Source organism: Vicugna pacos, chromosome 30, assembly GCF_048564905.1.
Source record: "Vicugna pacos chromosome 30, VicPac4, whole genome shotgun sequence".
NCBI classification, from domain to species: Eukaryota; Metazoa; Chordata; class Mammalia; order Artiodactyla; family Camelidae; genus Vicugna; species Vicugna pacos.
Window position 1 is genome coordinate 25246852 of NC_133016.1, and position 26631 is coordinate 25273482.

Consider the following 26631-nt stretch of genomic DNA (forward strand, 5'->3'; position numbering starts at 1 on the left):
TACCTGAACCCCTATGTGGAAGTGAGAAATGAGATCCTTGGGTGGGGCTTTGTTCAGACGATACATAGAGCTTATTCAGGATGTCTTCTTCTTAATTCCTTTTAAACAACCCTTTAGGTGTATTTAGTCAGATACATTAAGAACATGCCCTTTTGATGTTCAGAGGAGCTAAGACTATCATTTTAAAATAATTTCTAGTGAGAGTGTTGTACTTGAAACCTAATTTGCATCAATCTTTAAAGATTTATGTTTGAGGAGCTTTGACTAAAGAACACCTGTCTTTATTCAATAATGACAACTAAATGCTCAAGCAACATGTAAGAGTTTGAGCAAAGTGCCCCCGCCCCGTATTGCTGGGTGGCTACAGCTGTAACTGGAGTCCGTGCCTACCTCTTCCAGTATGCTTGTGCTGATCTGCTCAAAGGGGTTCGTCCAACTGTTTGTCAGTAGTCTGTTGCACAAAGTCATTAAAAATTGATTGAAGGTTGCTGGAATGGAATCTATTCTTATTAATATTAAGTAAGCACATATTGAGTGCTTTCTGTATGATGGAATTGTCCCTCAGCCTCACATGAATATTATTTCTCTTAAAACCTCACATATTACCTTGTTATTCTCACTTTACAGATAAGGAGACTGAGCATTAGGTCTTCTCTCTTTTGGAGGGAGCTCATTATCAATGACGGGAAATTGTAAGGAAAAAGATATTGATTCATCCTGAGAAAACATTTTTCTGAGAGTCAGCAATGAAGAAGATGATCACTGAAGAAGGTAATGATTGTTCGAGTGAGACAAGCCCTGGGATGTACGGAGTCAGCATCCCTGTCCTGGACACGGCACATGTAGAGCTATGTGGTGGGTGAGGCGGCGCTGCCGCGCAGGGAACGCGGATGCCTGGTCATTCGGCTGTGCTCAGGCCTGGTGGGACTTCCACCTAAGGGCAGTGGACCGTCATTGACAGATTTTAAGTAGGGGAGTGGTGTGTCCTCGTAGTTTACTTTTGTCTTGTAGAGTGCTTGGAAACATTTAGAAGGCTTGGCAGGAGGTGATGTGATGAGTCAGAGTAGGGTGGCTGCGAGGTGTGGCAGTGTTCAATTTTCAAGTGGTTTTCAGTCCCAGGTTTGTGGCTCAGTAGCTGTGTCACTTTGGATGATGCACTCAAGGAAGTGAAACAATTTATCTAATCAATTAAAGCAGTGATGTACCGACCTCACAGGACTGCTGTGGAGATCCAGTGAGATAACGTGTGCACAGTGTGCAGCGTGGTCTCCAGCACAGAGTCAGTGCTGAGTGAGTGCCAGTGAGTACCTGGTAGGTCAGGTGAGGGTGGTGGGACTTGGTGACTGAGGATATCTGGGCCCTGAAAGAGGGGTCCATTCACATCTGTGAGTGATGGGCCTGAGTTGGGAGACACAGGGAGACCTTACCCTCTGACCAGGGGCCCTGGGCAGGATGGCTATGGGAGGAACACCGTGAGGTCAGCTCTTTGCAGGTGGAGTTGTAGGTGCCCTTGAGACATCTAAGTGCAGTGTCACGAGCTCAAACAGTAGGTCTGGGCCCGGGCTGTGCATTTTCCTATAATCTCAACCCCTGAGGACGCCGAAGTATTGATCACTGGACGTGAAGGCATACTTTACAGGACAAATCAATAGTAGTATCATGTCTGTCATCAAAGCTCACGTCTCTTTATTCATCACTCACTTTGCTAATTGGGTAATTACAGTGCTCACTTCACCGTTCTCCCCTGGACTCAGGCTCCACTGAAAAGAGCTGGTGAGTCTCCCTCTTTTCCAGAAGAAGACACATTTAGCTAGTAGACTTCTATACCTTCCCAGACTTAGGATATTTGTTTGTTGTTTTAATTCTATTTTCTGTTGGCCATGTCCTGACAGGAGAGATAATTTACGTCATGGTCATGTTTCAATTAGCTGTTACTGAGAATTGCTGATCTGATCCATAGAGTATGTATTCTATTAACTTTGTAGAGTACTTATCACTTTTCTGTCTTTGCCCTTTAATTTTGTTTGCCCCTTCAATGTTCTATCCTATTTGGGGCCTTATTTTTTTTTTAATTAAAAAATATCTGTTAACAGTTAAGAAAACAAAACCAAATTAAAAATGCACATGAGAGCTAAAATTAGAAAATGTCTGGTGTGTTTTCTGTCTTGGCAATGGAGGTTTCTAGAAACTCGTGAAAACCTTCATTACACAAGTTGCCTAAAATGCAGATTAAGAAATAAAACCTTCCTTCTTCATCTTTCAAGCTGCACAACAAATTGTCAAGAAAGTGAGGGGAAATCCTCAGAAGCCAAGACAAACGAGAAAGCAGGGATTCTGGGAGATACGTGACCCTTAGAAGCCCTGGGGTGCCAGTTGGCTCCTGAACTGATTTTGAGTTGCCTTGAAAGGGGTGCAGGAGGGGAGCCCCATGCCTCTCACACTGGGAGTTGGATGGCTGATCATATTATCGGCCAAGACCATCCCGAGAATCTTGGTTTAATAAAGGGTGAAATAGGAAAAAAATATTCCTCAAGGCAAGAAATTAAGGAAAGTCAATTTTGTTGGAAGAGGGGAAAAATAACAAATCCAAAATAAGGATATAGTTTAAAGCTGTTCTGGCATGAGAGTGACCACAAACTCCTGGCAGAATAGCACAGCTAGTCCTTGATTGAGAAGATGTGTTTTGAATGAATCAGCGAACATCCATTCAGAAAAAGGCCTCCAGAGTCCTGTGGATCCAGATACTGGACCGCAAACACATCTCTTCCAAGGTCTTATTCAAATAACCAGAAAGGTCTTAAAGGAAAGTAGCCATAATCATAGTTCTATTTATTGACATTACTATATGCTAGGAATTCAGAGGTGACTATGCATTTGTCTCCTCTTTTATGAACCTTACTTTCTCTTTGGGGAGACAAAATGTCATAGTTGGATATCTTGGTGGAGGGAGGTGTTAGTCTGTTGAAATTAGCCAGGAGAGGAGATTAAGAAAATAGTGAAGGGTGGGTGAAATTTTTAGCTGAGGACAGTCTTGTTCACTTGGCTTTTAATTTCAGGCTCAATGAGCTGTCACTGTAGGGAATAGATCTTACGGAGGATGGACTTAGCTCAGGCCTCTTTGGAATGGACAAGTGAACCCGGAGAAAAACAATCAAATCTTTGCAGACATTATAGTTCACTTGAACGTGCTCCATCCCTGAGCCAAAGATAGGACAAATATGCAGCACTTCTTGAGGACAGAGGAGTGGTTTTTAAGGTTCTCCAAGAATGAATCCCAGGGAACCGGGATGGCCAGTTGTCAAACTGAGACTTTGCTCTTTGAATGGTGTACCCACCAAGGGTATTGGCCTTTTATATGTTTCCATTTCTCTTTAATACATGTCTGTTGATGAGGACGTGGGCACAAGTGTTTGACACCTTGTCGAAGCATCTTTGGGTACCTGCCTAGAAGCACGGGCACAGTTGTGGCTGCGTCATACATTTTGCAGCCCATCCGTTTCCCCAGCTCCGTGATCACGGCAGAGTGGTTCCTTGTTTACCTGTCCATCTCCTCTGTGACATCATAACCCATGAAAAGACCGGAGCATATTAACATGGCTTTGTTAAAATCAAAGGAACAGATCAAATATGGAGTCAGATTTGTTCTTTCCTATTTCAGTAGTGCCATGGAGAAGGCAGTTTGGGCAGCTTTTTGTAGTGTCCTGGAGGCCGTGTCTCTCAGCTTCTGGGTGCCTCTATTGAAAACCCTTCATAGCTGTCTGGCCTGCTGGAAAAGCACTCCTTCTGTTTTGCCCTGAAGATGTGTTCTTTTTATAACTCATCTCTACTCCTTGGAAAACAACTCAATAAAACCTCAGTTGGTTTTCTGCCAGCCATGGGCAGGGTGAGGTATACCATGTTATAATTTCATATAATAATAATAGTAATAATAATAATAAAAGAAGTCTTAAAACAGCACTGAGCACATTGGAGAGAGTCAATAAATGCTTTCTGGCTTAAATCAAAAGTGATGACTCAGTGATTCCATGGCTGCTGTATTTGCTAAACTAGTTACTCCTTTGCTCCATTACACATTTTTTTTTAACTGAAAAAGAAATACAAGCAAATTGTTAAAAAAAAAAAAAACCCAAACAGAGCACAAAAATACACAAGTGAAAGAAATTTTCCCTCATCCTCTCTTCTTTCAGCCCTCTCTGGAGATGCAACTGTTTACTATCCTTTTGGTGCTTTTCCAGATATGCTTTGCACATTCCTACCTATGTATGTAAATTCCTTTAAACTTTTTTTTTTTAACTTAAAGGGATTTAAATCCTCAAGTGGCTTCTGCCCGGGTAATAGAACAGAACAAATCTGACTCCATATTAGATCTGTTCCTTTGAATTTAACCCTGTCTTCTGTCTCCTAGGATTCATCTTGCTTGTAAAACAATGTTGCTTAGAGCCTAAAATATACAGGAGAGCCTATTCTGAAGGCGCTGACCTTTAAGGATATTTAGCACTATTTCATCCATAAAGAGATAACAAATTGCAGAATAGAAAAAAACGCTTGTTTTTTTGGAGATTTACAGGGATCTGACCCAGGCAGATAGCTGCAAGAACAAAGAACTCTTACAAGAAGGAATTCCTACACTAAGAAGTTTGCAACAACCAAGCACATAGAAAAGGGCCTGAATTGTGACTTAGGGAGATGGTTTTCCATGACATTAGTTTGCCATCTAGGTCTACAGAAACTTGCTATTCCATGCCCCAATACCTGGTCTCCCAACTTATTGGCCTGTCCTGCACTGAGGAGAATGAATTTGGACTTGGTAACACTCCTATCTACCTAGAAAGCTGGGCACTGGAGCTGAGGGTTATGGAGACAGCCCAACCAAGAAACAAGCACCACTCGGATTGTTGGAGTTCTCGGATTTATTATGCCGGCGGGCTTAGAGGGGCTTCTGCTCCGAAGTTCTGAGCACCTGCAAGACGTGCACATGAGGTTTTAAAGGCTTAATTACATGTAAGGGGGTATTAGCCAATAAGGCTTAAAGAACAGAACGCAAGGAATCAGTACACTGGAACTTATCAATTTGTAAAAAGATCACGTTACTGACACTTGTTGAGCTTGAATTTACGAGTTAGCTTGTTAGCTCAATAAACTGACACTAAACTTCAGATTTACGAGTTAGCCCAGCAGAATTTAGATCAGTAAACTGACACTTATCACACTTAGATTTATGACTTAGCTTGCTAGCCCAGCTGGACTTTTCCTTCACATGAGGACAGCTCTCCCAAACCCAGGGAACTACTGTGAGCCCTTGATAGTTCCACTAGCGTGGGGTGTGGTTTACCCAGGAGGGATGGGGACTATGCATCAACACTCAGGCAGTCTCCGTCTGGGGCTCTGATCTTGTACCACAACGCTCCTCGCCAACCCAACACATGGGAGAGTGAAGCTAAGGCAGAGATCCTGCCTGCCTGTTTCCCAGCGTGTAAAAGGGGAATATGTACTCTTCCAAAGGTAGTTCTGAGCGACAACACCTGCGGATGCTTGGTTCCCAGAGCAACAGAAAACCCAGCTCCTTGTGAAGGCAACGGGTGTGATACATAGGGGTTCTGCAGAAGCATCCGATGGAGGGCTGGATCAGGGAGGTAAAACATGAGCTGCGGGCCTTGAAGGTTTACAGAAGGGTACAGAGGCAGGTTTGCAGCCTCCTTCGGGGTGCCCCAGAGGTAAAGCTTTTTCTCTCCATCTCCTCTACGACCCTTCCCTCTCCAGATCCCTCCCATCTCTCTGCTCCTCCTGTCCATCTGTCTCCCTCCACTTTACCCCTTCTCTCCACCCGCTCCCATCTTCTCCCTCCCTTGCTGCCCCACCTTCCCTCACAGAACCCAGAGAGGATCGCTGGCCCTCCTGCGCATGGGCAGTCAGTGCCAGCTGGACCGCTGATAGGAAGCTCCAACTCCGAGCGGAGGATCGGTCCAAAGGCTTCATGGCTCTGTTGCCCGGTAGGCCTTTGGCACCTACCTGGATCCGGGGCCTCTGGCTGTGGAAGTGCAATGTGGGGGGCTCCCGGGAAACGGGTCAGGCGGCTGCAGGAGGGCGGTCCTCCTGTCACAGCCCCCCAGGGAGCCAGTCAGCCTGTGTTCAGCTGAATTGCTCCGGCCAGACCCCTCTGCCGCGCCACCTGTCCCGGCGCCCCAGCCACAGCTGTCCAGGGCCAGGTGTGTCCCTGCCGCCTCTCACCCAGCCGGGCTCCCCTCAGTCCGCTGCTGGCGTCCCCTTCCCCTCTCCCACCCGCGAGTCCTCTCATCCTGGGCTTTCTCTACTTGGCCACCGGCCCGTCCCAACCACTGGGTGGGCTGTGTCCCTGGTGGGCGTGGTCTGCGGACCTGGAAGGGGTGGGCGGGTGGGGCTGGGGCTGGCCTCCTCGCAGGGTTGTAGCCCGTGTCCCCCACCCCCTGCTTTCCCTGCCCCGCGACACCGGGGCTGCACTGCTCTCCCTTTCCCGCTCCCTGAGGACCAGCTCAGTGGCGTGGGCACTGCTCCCTGGGCTGAGAGCCTCAGGCTGTAATGCCCAGCTTCTCCTGGTGGAGTCGGGAAAAGGGATCATCAGTGCTGAGCTAGCTAAGGTCTCCTCCCTCAGTGTTTCTGCCCCAGGTAAGTACCTCGAACACTTTCGGGTGTTATGATGGCGGTGCTTCTTGATGTCACGTGTTTTTATAGTGCGAGGGATTACAGTGTTGAAAGCAGGGCTTGGTTCAGTTAAAAATGAGCTGAAGGCATGAGGCTGTGACATCCTCCTTCTTTCCCTCTCCCAGGGTGAAACATGTGACTGCCGATTTTAAAAAGATAGTTACAGTCCCTAACTAGACCAGCCCAGCTAGTGTGTGTACAGGAACAGCACCACCAGAGGCTTTGGAGATCCAGGGACATTGAAGTGCTAAAGAGCTCCTGGCACAGTTTAGTTTGTTTTGGTTTTTTGCTTTTCTTAAATTGTGGGGCAGACAAGTGGAATAAAAGGAAAAATAATTGTCAAGAAATATTTTTTCATATAACAGCTTTATAGTGATATTGTTCACACACCATGAAGTCCATCCATTTAAATGGTACAATGCAGCAGCTTTTAGCATATTCACAGTTGTGCAACCATTATTATTCCAGAACGTTTTCATCACTTCAGAAAGACCAGTGGAAATGAATGACCTATCCACCCCTCCCCAGTGGTGGTTCTAAAGAAGTTTCTTGGTTGTTCCTGACCATAAATTAACTTGTTACATTCCATGAAAAATCTGGTAGGAATTTTAATCAGAATTGCAATGAATCTGTCTATCAAATCAGAAAGAATTAATGTCGTTATGGCATAAACTTCTACCCATGAATATATTTGGGACCCTATCTTTTTATCTGTCCAGAGCCTGACCCATGGGAAGTCCTCACTAATTTTGGGGCTTGTGTATGATGAGATTCTATACATCGTTAGTTGCAACTGTAACAATTCACAGAAAAGAAAAGTAACCTCAGTCAAGCCAAGTGATTCTCTGATGGTCAGAAAGAGTGAGAGCCAATGCTGGAGTGATCCAGTGGAGTTGGTGCTTGCAACCAGAAATCTGCACCACCTACAGCTAAGGGGATTTGAGTGTTCTTTTATTTTGTCTTAATGGCATTGATTTTATTTTTACTTATTCTTTTAAATTAATTTTTTTGAAGTGTAGTCAATTTACAATGTTAGTTTCAGGTGTACAGCATAGATTCAGTTATAAACATATGCATATGTATATATATATATGTTTTAGATTGTTTTTAGTACAACTAATTACAAGAAATTGAATATAGTTCGCTGTGCTATATAGTAGGTCCTTGTCATTTATTTTATATTTATTACTGTGTATCTGTTAATCCTCCCTTTCCTGCCTGCTAACCACAGGTTTCTATGTCCCTGAGTCCATTTCTAGGAGCACTGTTTTTCCTAGTAATATATGCTCTTTGGCTGCTTTCAGTTTCAGTAATTCCATCTTATCTGTGGGCACTTTTCTTCTGGTGGCCTTTATGTGGTTTTCACATGGGGTAATAGAGATCTGTATTTGGGAGAACTCCAGGCCTCGTGTAGTCCCTGGTAGAGAGTGCCCACTGAGTTGATGCATGAACTGGGAAAAAAGCACAGTAAATGTTGGAATTTCCACTATGGTTGAGAATTCCAGGTTTCTATAACCTGTTTAGCCAAACAATATTGGCTGCACCCATACTGGTTAATTTGGTGGAATTTAATGGTATGGTGGTGTAGAGACAGGGCCTTTTATGCTTCTTCTCTTTCCTTTTTCTAACACTCATTCTCCTTTGCCTCCCAAATCCTCCCCCAGAAGTGCCCAGGGCTGGCTTGGTGCTGCGCTGAGGCAATATTTGTTAATAAGGCCCTTTCCTCATCTCTTCTGAGCCACCGTTTCTTTCTCTGCATAATGAGGGTTTAGACTAGATAAGTGCTTTTCAGTTTCTTTTAAAGCAATGGTCCCTTTGAGAAACAGAAAATGCAAATCTCTCCTCTCAAACCAACCCTTTAGATTTTGATAAATCCTCCAAGGAGTGACATAGCTCTTTGTGGAAAATTGAAGTGACTGTGATTCCAGGTGGCACAGAAAAGACTTCAGAGATTTATTGCAGGGAGAGTGCAGGAAAGGGGCAGTATGTCACACTTTCTAGTGTGAGCACTGGAGCAGGGGCTTGGATTTAAATACGGTGTCTGACATGGCCTCTCTCTAATCTTGTACAATGTGATAAACTTCTCTACCTCAGTTTCTTGATGTGTCAAGTTGGAGTGATAATATTTTAGGGCTTTAGTGAAACATTATACACAGAATCCATTTGTGTCTCAGTAGAAACAAACCTGCTAGGGATTCAGGGATTTAAAAGAAAAAAAAAATCTTGTCCTTAGCACTGTGTCGGTTTGTATTTTGAAGTTCCTGGTGGGTGAGGGTTGATTCTAAAGTCCATCGTGGGACAGATGGCCCATAGTTCTCTTTGCCCCAGATTGCCCCCTCCTCCACAGTCCTCTTCATCAGTCCAGGATGAAGTTCCCTAGTAGATTTACACAGAGGTCTTGTGGAAATGGCTTTTCATTTTATTGTTTCACCAAGGAGGGCTGCCTTCATGATCTCTGTGGTCAGGTTTTGAAGGGCTGCCATCATGATGTCTGGTCAGGTGAAGGCTATGCATTTGGGAGTCTCTATTTAATAAAAAGTAAAAAATTGCAAATAGAAAATTAGAACAATGGTGGTGACAGGGGCTCTTGGAAGTGGGCACTGTTAGCTTTCTTAGCTTCAGGTGCAGTGGCCTATTGCCATGAGGACCCATCCTTGTGCTCTGAAGTTGGAGGTACCAGTGGGTTCAGTGGGAATATTAACTGAGTGTATCTCATGGGCTGGGCATTGTCCTATTTGTACTGTGTGTCCCTTATTTGAGACAGTGAGCTCACTTAACCTCAATAACCTCTTTAATAAAGTGGACTTTTTATTTTGAGATGTAATGTAGTTTCCCATGTAGTTGTAAGAGATAATATGGAGGCGGCCTATGGACCCTTCGCCCAGTTTTCCTTATTGGTTCCATCATGCAATGTTGGGGTACAATTCATTACTGTCTCACTAACAATTTGAGGTTTGTGTTATTGCCCTCATTTCTATTCACGATTAAACTGGGGCTTAGAGAATCACTCAGGCCTGCCCAGGTCACCCACACGTTTAGTGTAGTGAAGGAAGGAACATGAGCTTGGGATTTGCAGGCAGTACCATTATGATGGTCTGTGGCAGGGAGCAGCATTCACTTTGCTTGTTTATTCATTCATTCAACAAACATTTATTGAGTAACCTCTGTGGGTCAGATGCTTTCATAGGGTTATCAGATTCTTCAGCAGTACTGAGAATGAGGTAAAGTTTATTTTTTTAAACTGAGAAAATTAGCTCTGAGAGGTTATAATCCCCCCAAAGGAAATATAGCTCATAAAGGAGCGATAGTAAATTTGCACAGTCACCTCTTTTTCTGCAGGTGGTACCCTAGGCATTTTACATTTGCAAACTTCCTTAATCCAGATATATTCTTGTAAGGCAAGGATTTTTTTTAAATTGATGTATAGTGAAGTTTACAATGTTTTGTCAATTGCAAGGGGTTTTTTGAATTTTGAGTGAAAAAATATTTTTTGAGGATGGTAATTAGGTGTATTTATTTACTTCATTTTTTAAAATGAGATACTGGGGTTTGAACCCAGGACCTCGTACATGCTGAGCATGTGCTCTACCACTGAAATGTACCCTCTTTCCCAAGGCAAGTTTTCTTATCCATTATTATGAAACTTAGGTATTCAAATATATTGGGTATAAATCTAGATCTTTTGATCCTACTGTAGTCCTTTTCTTTATCTTCTGCTGAAGGGGGTTGGGGAAAGCAGATCATTTGTTCATTTCTTTATTTAGCATTCTTGAGCAGTGTCTTTGCATCAGGGCCTTGCTAGTTGCTTGGAAACAGAAAATAAGAAATGACCCTTCTCTGCAGGGGCAGGAAGCCTAGACCAAAAGCTGGGTAATGTGATCCGAGCTACGGTAGCCATGTGCAGATTCTGAGGACAAACTGTACCCCCAGATTTGCTTTGGCTTCCCTTGCCTTCTGGCTGGTATACACCAGGTCACCGCCACCCAAATGGGCCTGCAGCCCACAGCAGAGTATGTACCTCAATCTCCTCTCCCCTCTCGGCAGGGCCTGCAACATGAGCATCCCTGACTACGTGCAGTGTGCTGAGGACCACCAGACCCTTCCCATTGTGGTCAAACCCATGGGGATCATCTCAGAGGAGAATTTCTTTTGCATCAATAAGTGAATCTCCTTGGTGAGCCATATCAGCCCTTGTGGCCCCCAGTGGGCATTCTGTATCCACTAAAAGTACCACTATGCACCCGAGAATGTGTGGAGCGGCTTCCAGAATCACCGCAATGTCGTGGGCCTTGTCACCATTACCGACTTTCTCTTGACCAGGGCCTTCGAGAAGCTCCACATGCAGACGAGCTGTATGGCACCATGCTTAATGACTCTCAGCTCTTTGTCTTTGTGCTGCATGGGGAGGTAACCGAGCAGCCACCCACCGACTTGTCCTTCAAACTACGAGGACTGCAGGGTGGTGGAGAAGAGGGTCGAAGACTTCACTGAGTCACTCTTCATCTTGCCCAAGTCCAAGTGGCTGGATGGGGCCCCCAAGAAATCTGAGGACAAGATCCCCCTTGTCTACATCCCGTTCGAGAAGGAGGACATCATGGGACTGGACACAGACAGCAGGTAAGTCTACCTGGAGGCCAGTCCACCCTGGCTGTGTGCCGGATTGCTTCCCTACATCCAGAAAGGAATCAGCAAGGAAGAGAACTGTCTTGTAGCCAAGGGGGGAGGGAGGTGCAGCCCGCCGGTTTACAGACATTTCAAAGTGAATCTGCCTTTGTTTCAGAGAGATTCTATTAGGGTTAGTGTGGACACTTAATCCCACTTTTCAGCCAGGACCATGATGGGACCCCTGGAGTTGCTGTCCAATAGAGTAGCCACAGCCACTGATGCTAGGAGAGCTGGGGAGGAGGCTGCTCTGAGCTGAGATGTGCTGTAGTTCAAATGCTCATCAGATGCTGAGGCTTGTCTAGTAAAAGTATATAAACTATCTTGTTACTTCCTATATTGATTACATGTCAAAATAATAGAATTTTACATACAGTAGATTAAGTAAGATCTGTTCTTAAAATCAGTTTCTAGTATTTTTTTTTTGTTGGTTGGTTCGTTTCTTTGTTTACCGTTTTAATTGTGGCAACTTGGAAACTTCCTTTACATGGCTCCCATTTCATTTCTCTTGGGCAGCCTTTCCTGAGACAGTCTCATCCCTTTGCTTATAGATGAGATGCTGAATCCTGAGAGGCAGCGCTGGTTGAACTGGGGATGGAGCCGGTGTCTCCTGCCTCCCAGGTCCAGAAGTTGATTGGCTCAGGCCCTCTCTTCCTGCCCGACAGCCAGCATGCCAATTTAGGACATCAGAAACACCACCAGGGACTTCCGAATGAACTCCTTATGCAGGAAAAGGCATATCATGAAGTATGGGACAGAGCAGGGAAAAGTTCATCCTCACTTTGTCCCTGTGATTAAGTCAACGGCCCCACTTTGCCTCGGAAATACAGAGGAGCTCTTCTGGGCTGCCTGACCCCCACCTTCTGCTCTGTTTTCCCGTGTGTCTATCATGATATTCCTCGGGAAGAAGAGGGTGAGATGCCTTTGCCGACAGTTGGTCCCCCTTTGCTGTGGAGAGTGAGGGAAGCTGTTTCCCCCCGGCCTACGGCCTCAGGCCTTGAGTCTGGAGAGCGTTCATGGCGGTCCCACAGATGACGGTCGGAGGACCTGGCATGTGCTGCCTGGCCCGCTGTGGAGGCGGTGCTCTGTGATTATTGAACTAACTTAAGATCAGATCCTACTTTCTGGTTGTTGGTACATTGGAGGAGAAGATGCTAGAGAATTGATAAAAAGAATGTCCAGATAAGCCCTGTGTGTGAGAGGCACAGGGTACCCAAGTTCCACCTGCGAAAGCCCACCTAGTGGGCTCTGGATGAATTTTCTGTTCCTCCCGGACATACCTCTATGGCTTAAGGAAGGGGCAAGGCATCTCGTGACCATGATCTGTACTTGTCCACACAGGGCCCTGTGATCTACATGCCCGCACTCCCGTTCTGCTCCTTGGAGATGAGCTTGCATGTTTATGAGCCTGGGCACTGCTGAGGGCATAGCTGCCAGCACTGTGCTACACCGAGGCTGGCTCTGTTCATCTCTCATGTCACCTCCTGCTGAGGCCCCAGGCATTAGTCAAGGTACGTGCATCAGTGCAACATAAGCAGCGACTACCATCTCCCCCTGGACAGGCTGGTGGGTGAGCAGTGGAAGCCTGCAGCCCTGCCCCAGTCCCCTGGCCAGTGCCTCGTCTTTTATCATAGGAGGTACTGGTGACATTTTTGCTCAGCAACTGCTTGGCTCTGAGTCTACAGACCCACCAGAGAATGTCAGCTTGTTTTTGCCTTTTGAAGTCTGCCCTTTGGATTTGGCTTAGTAGCTGGATGTGTACTTAGCCCATAGTGGTTGACACTGTCACCATTGTTTACCAAGAACCTCGTGTACCAGGCATGGCTTCCAGCATCAAAATACAGCAGCGCATTAAAACTCCCTCCTTGTGGGCCTGTCTGTTCTGATACCATAAGGGCTCAGCCAGCATCTAAACGTCAATGAGATAACGCGGCCAGTGAGCTCGAGTCAAGCACATTCTCCTCCAGTCTCTTTTACTTCCTTGTTGCTTTTACTATTCCACAGTCATTAATTTTTTAAACAATGCTTTGGTGCAGGAAAGGAGACTAATTCTCTCCTGCTACTCTTGGTGGAAGTGAGTTCAACTGTCGAGCCTGAAATGCGACCACAATTTGTAGCTCTAAAGCTGCCTAGACGCATGTAGGTGGAGTTTTGTTTAGGGGTGCTGACCACGTTGGGGTCCCCCGGCAGCACCGCTCCCCTCAGGCCCTTACCTTCCCTGGAGCAGGAGGTGAGGGTGGGTCTCATCATCCCCACGTCCCTGGCCTCACACACCCACGTAAATCTTGTACATGCTGTGAAAGTCATTTTTGTTCTTGTGTGTTTCTAATTTTCTCTTGTTCCTCTTTTCCTTTTTCTTTATTCCTTTTTCTCTTGTACTGCCCAGTGAGCATGTTGTTGCGTCTGAAAATGTGGGCTGTTCACACCCTGCATATGAAATAGCCAGATTTCCCTCCGTACTGTCTCCATCTCTTTAAAAAGCAAAAACTTAACAGCTGCCTTGATCCATGTATTATCCTGGTCATCTTTTTATTTTCTAATTTTTTGAAATATTTGTTTTGTTAGCCCATCACCCACTGGAGTTTGATACCTGTTAAAATCCTTGCTTTTAGGAACCTGTTTGGTCCTCCTTATATTTGGTGACAAATGCGCCCTTATTAAATTTGTTTGAATGTTTTGAAAAAGTGAGATGCGAATTGATTTAGGCAGCTGCTGAGGAATTCTTTTCATGAAGTATTTAAACTTGGAAAGTCAAAGTCTTCAGGATCATGCTCTATTCCTGCTTTTACACAAACGTGCTCGGCACGTGGTTCCTGGCTGTCACTGTGTGACGTGCGTGACGTGCGTGACGGAGCTTCCTGGCCGACGGTCACTGGTGAGAAAGTGGCCGGCTCGGGGGTGAGCAGCTGTAGGGGACGCTGTTGGAGGAAGCAGTCATCATTTTGTTATTTAATTTTTTTTTTTGCGTTCAACTTCCCCATGCCATTTACTTTACTTTGCCTTCATAAAGGGGCAGAATTGTGTCTAAAATCCATGCCACACTTTTGTTCCTTTTACGAGGCTTGTTTTTATGAGTATCAGGACAACATGGCCTTCTACTAACTAGCTGGCTCACCTGGATCTGGTGGACACAGGGACTGCTAAAAGGGACCGTAGCTTCCTCTCTGCTTCAGCCAGTGGGCATTCAGAGCTAGGTCTGTGGTTTGCCTCAGCAGCCGTGCAGACCTCCCTGCCCCAGCCTTTACTTTTAACCCATGGTGGCAGTAAATAGCTGTCTCCGTGCCTGTTGCAGCTGACGTCCACCACTGTTGGCCTTGTCATTAGTTTGCGGTAGTGAGTCTCCAACACCCCAGTCAACCGTGAAGGAAGATGGTTTGGCCGACCTAGGAACTTGCATTCTCACCTCTACCCTGGTTCATCTCACCCAGGGGAAGGGTTTTGCCACCACCATCATGCTGTCCTTGAGGCCTTGTTTGTCCTTTCATGCTCTGGTCCAAAAGTGGACACTTCATTTTTCACTGAATTTGCCTCGCTTGAGTCAGGCCAGAATATCTGAATGAGTCCATTCTGGGTGGGGAACAGAATAGAAGTAAATGTCTCAAGTAGATGGAGTCTAGGCTGTCCGGGTTGGCAAATGAAGGCTGGGATCTGTGATGGCTGGGCTATGCCCTGGACACAGGCCTTTCCCGTGGCTCCCAAAAGCCCAGGGGTCGGATTGAGAACAGCCTTTCCTGGGATCCTCCATCCTCATCTGCTGACTGGCAATTGTGTCGGCTAATTAGGAGCTCCCCTAGACCTCAGGCCCTTCAAAGCTCAGACCATGGGAGAAACTTGAGTCCCTTCTCCTGGGCCTCCTTTGTGAGAATCCAGTGCCTTCTGAGGTGACCCGTACCAGGAGATGCCTCCCCCTCCAGGGAGCACCCTTCGGTGGACTGTGACTCACTCCACCATGCTGTGAGCTTGTGGGGTTCCGGCCATTTTCCTTGCAGAACCAGACTTGAGATGGGCTTAGCGACAGAAATAATAGGACTGACTCCAGGGCAGGGCTAGGGGGAGGGATCAGGGGAAATTGAATGTGACCTCAAACAACTAGGTGGGTGCTGGGGCTGTTACTAAAATGGGGAGCCTGGGAGGTATCTGCCAGGAATTGAATTCCAGAGTAAATGATGGACATTTGTCATTTTTAAGATGCCATTTGTCATTCAAGTTAGGACTTCAAATAGGCACTCGTGTCTATGAGACTGGGGCTCAGGTGAAGGAGCCAGAATAGAGATGCAGTTGGGAGTCGTCATTCTTAGCTGGTGTTCACAGCCTTGCATGTGAATTAGATCATCTCGAGAGGTGCAGACTTAGGCTGAGGGAGGGCAGGGCTGTGCCTGTGTTGGAGGAAAGCCCAGACCATGCAGCTTTGGTGTGTCAGTCAGCGGCGTTTGCGATTTTCAGAGCAATGTCTTTTATCTTTAAGGGGCTGGGGTGTGGGCAGGGCCAGCCAGGAAGAAATCTGAAGGGAGGGTCGTGGCCACGTGTGTGTCTTGGGAAGATACAGAGGCTGCAGGGTCTGGGAGTGTAGACTTCTTAGAAGCTGGAGTTGGAGGGGAAAGTGGGGAGTGGGAAGAAGGTAGTCACACTCACCTGTCAGGGAGGGGGGAGTCCTTGGGAGTCCCCATCCTACCGGACTCGCTTTCCCATGAACAGAAGGCAATCATAAAGAGTATCTGAATTGAGAAGGGATGGGCGCTGGCAAGGGAGCCAACCTGGAGAATGGTGTTTGGAAATTTCTGGAATAGTCTCCCTGAAAACGAGAGAAAAAAATACCCAGAATCTTAAGCACATTGATAGTGACTGGGGAGGAGGCAGTTGTTCTGGCCTCCTAAGAGTAAGGCATGTATCCGGGGATACACAGAAGATACGGGCAGTCTGTTCCGGGGGCTTCACCCTTACCAGGGGGAACAGTGCAAGTTTAAAAGGGGAGAAGGTCAGCGGAGGGAAACTAGCCAGGCCCCGTGTCAGGTACCAGTCGGCCGCCCTACTTGCATGTTGCATTCACATCCATGCCTCACAGGTGGGCGGTGGCAGCCCCGTTTTGCAGATTGGGAAGCCTTCTCACAGGGGTTAAGGAATTGGTGCGTTTAGTGGCTAGTAAATGCTGTAGCAGGATTCAAGCAGGGCCTTGTCAGACTTCAAGGGCAAGTTTTCTCTTCTAATTCCGGTACCTCCCTGTTATACCTGGAATGGTGAAGTGGGTCAGTTTTGGAGCCTTTCAGAAAAAGTGCGATTTAAGTGCCTCAGGGCTGTTTCACAAAGCTCAGCGTTCTTTGATGATTCTGAAGCACCGCAGTGCTTTTCACCCCACAGATGTAAGGTCTCACTCCTTTGACGATGACGTGGTTGCAAATGACGTACAGGTGCAAAACCAGACTTAGCAGCTTCTGAAGGGAAACTCTCCAGTTCTCCCTTGATCTGCTTTCTTCCACGGGATGTAGCTGTGCTGCAGCATAAGGCTGAGCTTTACTTATGGAGTCAGGGTTTAATATCCAAAGTTAGAAGAAAATGGTCAGATGAAGAAAATCGACGTTGACACTTTATTTTTGGGTTTCATTACTCAAGATATACAATCAGTTAATGGCCCATATAACAAATGTTATTGAGTACAGAACATTGCATTTCTTACTTTCTATTTAGAGTTCTCTTACAACATATGGTTGCCCGCTTTGGAACATCAGCTCCACCACCAGGGCTCCTGTCAGTGTGTTGGTGTGATTGCATTTACACAGTGAATATGATCTGGGCTCCTCAGCCCCAAACACTCCAGTGCAGAATCACGGGCTGTAGCCACCTCTTAGTCACGCAAATACTTCTAAAATTATATGATGCCAGAAAAGAAAGAAGAGAGAGAAAGAGAGAGATTGCCTTTATCAAAATTCCTTTCAATTCTAACTGCAAACTGTTGTTGAGCATCTCTGGTTTCCTTTGGATATGAATATATACATTTATTTGCATGTAATCTGGGCTTTGGACTAGAACACCAAGTTCTTGCTGTCCACAAGCCACAAAAATAGGAGCCAAATTGCACAAGTGTGAAAGAGTTTATACTTTTTCCTGAGAAAGTATCCTTGAATTTGGGACTTGGGCTGTGATTTTTGCTTTTTGCTTTCCCCACCCCTCTTGTAATCTCTCACTCCTTCCCACGTGGCCCCCAAGATTTCGTGGTCTCAACGTAGCGGGCAAAGTCCCAGTTCATCACCATGCACTGCTGCTATACATAGAGCCCAGCCAAGACCTAAAGGACATTATCAGAGAGGACTTCCTGAAAGAAATGGGCTCGACATTCAGTTGTGAGGACAGAGTAAGAGTCAGCCAGGAGAAGGAGTCAAGAATGTGGCTCAGGTCACAGGAGCAGCCCGGGCAGAGGCCTGCAGGCTTTGGTTGTGGGGACCCGGGGAGAGTGCCCTGTGTGGTCCAGGATGGAGGGAGCCCCTGCTGGGGAGGACACTGGAGAGTGTCCGGGGTGTAGGGCTTTGGAAGAATTTGGGTTTTTCTAGAACTGGCATAATAGACAGTGAAGGGTGTCAACAGAAAGTGACCTTCAGGAAAGGTACTTCTGGTTTTGCTTCTGATATTCTACAGACAGAAGGGTCGGGACGGGCGAGAGCAGGTATGTCTGTCCCTTTGAGACCCACCCCGTCATTCATTTATTCATAACACGCGCACTACTGTGAGTCTAGGGGAGGGAGTGTGTAGCCACATTAGTAAGCAAAATATATTTGCTTCTTGGGAGCTTAGCATTGTCAGAAGTTGACTTAGCCTAGAATGTTCTAGGAACAGGGGAACAAATTGTGGAGTTTGGAGGGAAGGAAGTCTTCCTTGGGAAACAGTCAAAATAATCTTGGAGGCAAGTGTCAAGTAGGAGCAGGTCAGGGGGCCCCTGAGTTCACTGGGGACCTGGGTACTGATGTGAGGCTGGGCGAGCAGGGTCAGTGGTGGGGCTAGAACTCCACCAGGGAGCCTCTGAAGGGTTTGAAGTGGGGGTGATGTAATCAAATTTGTGATTTGGGAAGACTGCCGTGGCTATGTGTGTGTGTGTGTGTGTGTGTGTGTGTGTGTAGCGGGGAAGAGGGGGTGGGTGCCACCAACTGGGGTGTCATTAGCAGACCATTCACAGGCTGGGAGAAGGGCGTCGGGGCTGCTTGGGGACGGCAGGGGCAGTGTGGATGCCGGATTTCCTTATGGGGGCTTGTTAGCGGGGTCACCCTAGAGGCACCTTGTGGCTGGAAGAAAACCGATGGAGGCCACCAGGTGGACTTTCGTCTTCTCTCCTTCCCTGCCTTGTGTGATGATCTTAGCTCAGCCAACATTTGGAACAGAAGAGCTAATTTCCAGTGTAGCCCAGGACTTTGTTGAGCTCGTTCGAGTGAGATCTGATAGGATATAGGTTTGTTTTCAGATCTGGATGTTTACTTAGCTAGAAACGTCGTGACATTTCGATTTCCATAGTGGTTTTTATTCTTGATAAAGATTGCTTTCTTGCTGAGAGGAAATTTAATACAGCTGTTGTCTTTTTCAAAAAAAATCATATCTTTTAAGAACTTTAATATTCAAAAGAACAGGAATATATAAAATTGTTAAAGTAAGTGTTTGGTGTAGTTTCTTTGCTTTCTGAGCTAATGCGGAGTTAGAGCCTTTGCATTACTTAATAGCACATCCTTGTCAGTATTTAAAGAGCTGTTACTGAGTGCCCTAGGCCCCACCTCTCAAAGAATCATTAAAGTTTGCTGTGAAATAGTGAGGTCATAAAGGTCTTGTTTGCAGAAATCAAAGAGTTGGTTTATAATACGCAGCATAACTCTATTTACAAAATAATAATATGTTCAAAATTAACAAAGTGGAGGACAATTATTTTTAAAGCTGAAACATAAACTTTCTTGTGATAATGTTGCAACTGGAGATTTTGAAAAGAAAAATCCTACTGCAATATCATCTACGTGGTATACATATATGAGTTTCAAGTTTGAAAAGTAACTGCGCAGTGGTTTTCAAAGTCAGGAGCATTCCAGCTCAGATACTGGCAGTGATGGTTGCTGGTTTTCAATGGTAGAGCCTAAATTTGCCTTCTTAGCTTTTTTTTTTTTTTTTGTAGTGAGCGTGTTGAGTAGTGCTTTGCCACCATGATTTTGGGACAATTTGAGGGCAGATATCGTGTACCAGCAGTGAGATATTTCCATACATTTTATTTTCCGGACATCATCAGGGCACATGTGGGGTTTGTGCCTGCAGGCTGGAATGCTGCAGGACTCCCTAATCCATCACCGTTATGTCCTAGAGCTGCTCCGGTCAGTGAATGATTTTCTGTGGCTTGGAGGTAATGCGGTCTGATGGAGATGATCAGATGTGCAGTTAAAGTGCTATTACTTGAAATAACAGTAACCTAGAAACATGGCTCTAGCAATACAGGATGAGGGAGGAGAATTGGTTGAGCTGCTTGCAGTGGGGAGTCTTCTCAGGTGACTCCCTCACCGTGATTCCTGCCAATATCCTCCCCAGCACATGGAAGTCCTGCCGAAGCAAGCACGCACTTTGTTCAGAAAAGCACTGAATTTCCTTGTGTCTCTGTTGCTGGCTTTTTTTTGAAAGCACATCTTGCCCTTTGCTTAAATGCCATCCATGCTAGTCACCCCTTACACTCATTCTTCTCGACTTCGTCCATTCATAGCTGTTGAATGGATGAACAGAATGTAGTATCTCCATGAAGTGGAACATTATTCACACGTAAGAGTGAATAAAAAAGAAAAAAAAAAGAGGAAAATGAAAAAGGCCACCTGTTTTGGGAAGTCCACCCTGACTGTTCAACCCGCCCTTTTCCCTTTGAAACCCAATCACTTATGCTCCACTCTACTCTTTTTGATAGTAATTACCAACTTCTAATAATCTTTAACGTTTTCAAAAAAAAATAAAAGAGAGAGATACTGATACCACTTCAAAATGGACAAACCTTGGTAACAGCATGTTAAGTGAAAGGAATCAGACACAAAGGGCCACATATTGTTGATTTCAGTGATCTGAAATGCCCAGAATAGGCACATGTAGAGGCAGAGAGTAGGTGATGGTTGGAAGAGGCTTGGTGGAGGGGTGTTAGGGAGTGACTGCTAATGACAGGGGGATTGTTTTGGGGTGATGAAGTGTTCTGGAAATAGATGGTAGTGAGGGCTGCACAACCGTGAGTGTGCAGAAGACTGCTGAGCACTGTCTCTGGGTGGGCCTGTTGTAGGGCGGCTTTATTTTGTTCTCACCCTGCAATGTGAAGAGTCATCTGCTGTGGCCGTTCTACTCCTGTGAGAGGTGAGGTTCAGAGACTTTGTAGAGTCATGTTTCTTTTTTCCCCCTTGCTGAGTGTAGGCAAAAAAGGTTTAAGCCTGAGAAAGTGCTCCATCTACAGAAATGTCTTTTAGTTTTGCATGGTGTAAAAATCTTGAGAACTTTTAATCTTTGAGGCCAGTCTGTGGGGGGTAATAGCCCGTGAAGCCTGGGTGAACCCGGGAAGAGCCACGCTTCCCTCCCGGACACGGGTGGGGATTTCACCCCCGTTTAGGCAGTGAAGGACCCAGACCCGTGAGCGGAGTTGACAGTCGTGAATATTTAAGTGTATCCACTGCTTCATCTTGGATATTAATTTCAAGCTGAGTCAGTTTATGTCGGCAGCCTCATCCTACATCGGGAATTTATAGTATATGCTCTTTGGGGTGAAGACCTGACAGACTTGATTATTTAACAGTCTCCCTTGAATTGACATCTCAGATTCCTTTGTCAAAAGCAAAACAGCAGAAATACAGACGTCCTTTAATGCCGATGTGACCTGGAACTGGTTTAGTCTCTGTGCCTCAGTGGCCTTATCTGCAGGTGGGGAAGATGATAACAGTGCTTCCCTCAGAGGGGCTGGTGAGGGGAGAGTGAGGAGCACAATGGGAGGACTTACACGCGATGCTCATGAATGACCGAATTTAGTGCTGTCAGCCTGGTGAGACCTCAGGGGCAGAGATGTCAGAACACAGCAGTCCTAGCCGGAGCTCGAACCGTGATGGGAGCTGTTAAGATCAGTATCACCACTGTGGGTTATCAGGTAGTTTTAAGACTTGGTAATATGAATTCATGAATAATGTTAGAAGACTAGACATCTCAGATCCAGTTTACATAGTTCTCAAGATTTCTTCTGAGAAATGGATGATTTCTTCCCTATCATAAATCTGAGATGAGTCTCTAAAAAAGTCTGTATTCCTCCATCTTTTTGCTTTAATTCTCCATTTCTTAAAAAACAAAGCTTTTAAATGGAGTTAATGGTGACTGAACTGAGGGCCTCATGCATGCTAAGCACATACTTTCCCAAATGAGGTATTATCTCCCCCTTGATTTTTTTTAAACTTTACTTTCTTAGTATTCAGAGGTTAGAGGCCTCTAATTCTTTTTCTGGAGACTTGTCCATGAAACTGTAAATCTATAATTAGTTTACAAAATTTGGTTTATTAAAAAAATCAAAAGAATATTCTGCAATCCATCCAAAAAGAAATGCTCATTGACTTAAAATGTTTCTCCTTTAAGGTGATTTCTCCTTTTTGGTCTATCTTAATTTATTAACAGCTATCCTCATCATCATAATGACCAAACTCGCTCTGAGTGGACGCCTTCCTAAGGCTAAAATGCTTTCCTCACGTTTTACTTCATAGCAGGTGTTTGCGGGTTGGTATCAGTGTCTCCTTTTTTGCAGCTGAGGGATTGTGAGATGGAGCAGCTTGTCCCAAATCACACAGAGCTGGTGGTGGCTAGCTTGGTGCTGGAACCCAGGCTGCACAGGATGCATTCTTAATTGCTCCTCTAATCAGCCTCCCGTTGAGTGGTTACCCGAACACCTGTGACTCCATAAATGGCCGATTATAGTGATCTCAGCCTGATGAGGCCTTCAAAAGAGAGACACCATTGAGAATGTGAGACAGAGTGGCATAAATTAAAATTGTACAGTTTCACAAATGTTGCATTCTCAGGTAATTATTTAAAAAGTTAATTTTTTTTTTATTTTAGTGCTCTGTAAGCACTAAAAACAAAACATTAAAAATAATTATAGTGCAAAAGAGAAGTGGGCTTTGAAAGTCCAACCACTGATAATGATGTTACTTGTTTTTCTCTAGTGGCCCTTATTGACAGAAATACTTACAGAGACTGAATAGGTTTTATGTAACCTTAATAGGGAAGAAAGTTTGTCAGTGAATATTGTAAGTAAAATCTTTACTCTTTTGTTTCCTTTTGATGAAAATATAAGTTGTTTTCATGGCTTAAGTACATTTCCTCATTTGTGAAATTTGAGTAATATCGTTTAAATTGTCTGACTGTGAGAGCTAGACGCCTTGTATACAAAGAACCCAAGAGGTGCTTAATAAAAATATGCTGTCACAATGAGAGATATTTTAGAAGTATCAACTCTGAATACTGAAGAATGTCGCTTATTTCTGATGCATATTCAATATGTATATATATATGTTATATTTGAATATGGTTTAAACTAACAAGGATTCATTTTTTTTTAGTGTAGTATGAAGTTTTAATGAAATCTGTATCATTCTACTGAGACAGGGAATAGTTAAATAGCCTTAATCAGATGACCTTGAAGATTATTTACACAGAAAATGTGTTGTTACAACTCAGAATTCATGTTGTCGTGTAACCATCCACTCAGACATTTAAATTCGTGGGATTCTGACCAGATCCATTAAGTTTAGTAAAATCCACATTGATCATTTTCAGGGAATAAGCTTCTCTCTTTTGTGATTAAAGAAAATTTTGATTTTTTTCCTGCACTCTTAACAGGTTTAAAATATCAAAAGATTGATTTGACATGTCACTTTTTTAATAGAATGAAGCTCATGCTGTTTTATTATGTAAATAAATATTTTTGTATTTCAACAAACTTTTATGATATCCTGGCTCTTTGAGAACTATTTTGCAAGATACTTAGATAACCTACTGTTGGAAAAATACAGACGTGACTTTTATGAATATAGGTCTAGTACAAATCTGTTGGTTTTTGCTACAGTGCAAGACATGAGGCCTAGGAGAGCTTTGCTGCTGATTGCCAGGAGGACAGATTCCATGTCTCAGTTTCCCCTCCTGTAAAATAAAGTGGCTGGACTGTATTCTTTCCTTTTCTAAGATGAGTTTCCATGAGCCTATGTTTTCTGTTTATATTCAGGAGTATTAGCAATATGAGATTAAATACTGAACACCCCACCCTTCCCCAGAAGCAAAGTGCAGTATGTGCTACATAAGCTTTTAGTTATCTGATTCTCGTTTCTGATCCTACAGGCAATTTTTGTGTTGCATGTTTCCCGGCAACCTGGAAGGTCATTTTAGCCATAGGTGGCGCTGTTGCACCTTCTTACAGTCTTAATTTACCTATTTGTAATAGGAGGTTTAAACAAAGTTATTTTATTTTGATTTCTTTGCTTAATGCTTCAGAATAGCACAATGTCCATTATGTCTGTCTTCCTGGAAAAATTATTCTGCTTATATCTTAGTTTTATTCTGTTATGTCACTGTGAACATTTCAGACTTGTTGTGCAAACAATGGAAAACTTGGACTTTTCTTCCAGTGTTAGAAACCAGTGAGCTGGGATTTTATAAAACAGCTAGAAGCGGCCTCTGGAGCACCTTAAAGCTGAGAAGTGTATTGAGTTCCCTGAGTATTGACCCCGCCGCTGTGCGTTAATTGGTCGTAGGAGATTTGGTACATATACGAATGTGTGTAGTTTTTTGACTTGGGTTTGCGTGCACGCGCTGCCACTGAGCCATGTGAGCCTGAGTCAGTTCCTTTGAGATATTCCCTCGTCTGTGAGACGGGGACATTCGTATCTGCTTTGTAGAATTGTGAGAATTAGAAATCATGTAAAGTGTTTACCTCAGTGGGTATGTCAAGAGGGCTCATAAACTTTAGCTGCTCTTTGGTGTGAAGTCATCATTTGAGAGTCTTTGGCAATTACTAAGAAACAGGAAAATAAGAAAAGCTGGTTTTATGATGAAAGATATTTGAGGAGGTTCCATAGTTCCTATACGAATAATTAAGAATCAGCAGAGTAAGAATTGTTACACAGTCGCCCTGAACCAACGTTAAGCCACAGAATTATTTGTTACTTTATATATGTTGGGGCCTAAGGAGATCCAATACTTATACACATGTTGTCTCCGGCAGCCAACTGAGAGATGATACAAAATAGTAGACAGTTGATAAATGTCTTCTTTGTTACTGATGAAGCCACGTTCTCCATGAACTTCAGGGCTGTGGGAAATGCGTGTCATGATAATGTGTCCCAGAATTAGAGATTCACCCTATCCCATGTAGCTCTGGGCCACAGCGAGCCTTCCCTTGAGAGGACCTGCCCCTTCAAGCACAGGGCTTTCCTGCCATGGAGCTGAGCATCCCGGGTGCTTCCCACTGGTGACCAACACTGGAGGGGAAGGAAGGGTTTCAAATACCCTGCTTGTCTCCCCGGACACACACCTCACTCTGTTAGTGTGATGAGTGCTAGGTGTGGGCCAGGGGCCAGAGGTGTGAAGGGAGAAGCACTCTCAATGGCCCAGAGGAGTGGTTAGGAGGCATCACCTCCCTTGTTTTAAACAGGTGGTGGGATGGAACAGAAGGGTGCTCCCCAAGAGTTTATAAAAGTAGAAATAAGGATTTTCTTTGGGACTTAGACTAGCCAGGAAACACATAAGATGATTAGAAGGGAGACTTGTAAATCACTTCGATATTAAGTTGACATTCATCGAGCACCAAAAGTGTGCTACATTCTTTTCTGGGAGTTTTACAGAAATGAATCCTTCAATCTTCTCAACAAGCGAGTAAGGAAGGTTTGATTGTTGTCCCAGGTTTACAGTGTGGAAATTGAGGCAAACAGAGGGTAAGTAAGTTGGCCAAAATCACAGAACCAGCAAGTGGCACAGCTGGTATTTAAACCCTGGCTGTCTGGTTTTGAGGCTCCCAGAGATGGGCTTTGGGTGTTTAGATGTATCTGCATCCCAGAATCTCTGTACCTCTGTGCATCAGTTAGCCCAGAAAGGACAGGGAAAGGAGAGTTACACAGGTGCTCATAGTCGTGTCTTGGCCACTGTCCACGGAGAGTGCACTGTGATTGGTGTTAATTGTTTTCCAGGCAGTATATCTGTTCTTATAACAGAAATTTAGTCCATTAAGTTAATCTAGAAACCCTTCCTGTTTTGCTTCTGTCCATGCTTGCCATGTGACTGCCTGCCCGTGATTGGGAGGTGGAGGAGAAAATGTACTCATGGTTGAACTCTGATATTTCAGTCTGGTTCATAGTTTCACATCTTCTATTACATTAATAAGTTAAGTTTCTGGTTTCCTTTCATCAGTGTGTCATGAGTTTGGTTAATGGGAAACCACTCCAGCAGAGCCCAGGGGTGCTGACGGTATAATTTCTGAGCACGTGTGGCACTTCTACCCATGCAGACCTGGCTGGAGGATTTCCACCATCAGCACTGATTTCCCCCAACTGCAGGGTCCTCTCCCAACCCCGGATGTGAGGCTGGGAGCTCTCTGAGTAAGCCAGTCAGAGGCCAAGTTCACCAATCAGAAAATGATGAAGTACCTGGAAGTGGGTTTAATAGAAGAAAAGGGCTTCCAGGTAGTCCGATGGGCTGTTCGAGTCCGTTTGGTGAAAAGGTGTTACTGTCTGTGGTTCAGCTACTTCTTTGCTCTTGAAATGTCTGGATTAGATGAAGGGATCTTAAATAGAAGAAAGGAGTGATTTCAGGTGGTATGTCAACACTGGTGAGAAATGATGGATGACCACCTGTGTGAGGCATAGACAGAGTCTTAGAAACTTCATAAAATAACTTTAAAAGATCTTCCATCTGAGTGCACTTCATATGGGGTCTAGTTCATCATTGGTCGTGCTGAGAGGGCAAATAATTGATGATGGCAGAAAGGACACGGAGGCATCAAAAAAGTCTCAGTCATGTTCCCTTTTTAAAGGATGCGAAACAGTGTAATATATTTGAGCTGGTTTTTCACTGAAAAATTTTTAGTGTTTTCTAGGACTCCCCAGTTCCCCAAGGTTCCATGCAGCTGGGTGTTCCCTCAGAGCAGCTCCGTCAGCGCTTGCCCTGGGCTGACGCGATGTCACGGGGAGCAGGACGGTCAGCGTCCCCGGCTCCTCCGAGCTCCGTCTCCTCTTCCGCAGCTCTGGGTTTCTCATCCGTGTCTTCTTAGTAGGGTTGCTGAGAATCACACGT

General features: G+C 44.9%; 1 pseudogene; it reads left to right on the forward strand.

Annotated features, from left to right (window-relative positions):
• Positions 1-26631, forward strand: part of LOC140690500 (trafficking protein particle complex subunit 9-like) — a 93587-nt pseudogene that overhangs the window by 686 nt on the left and 66270 nt on the right.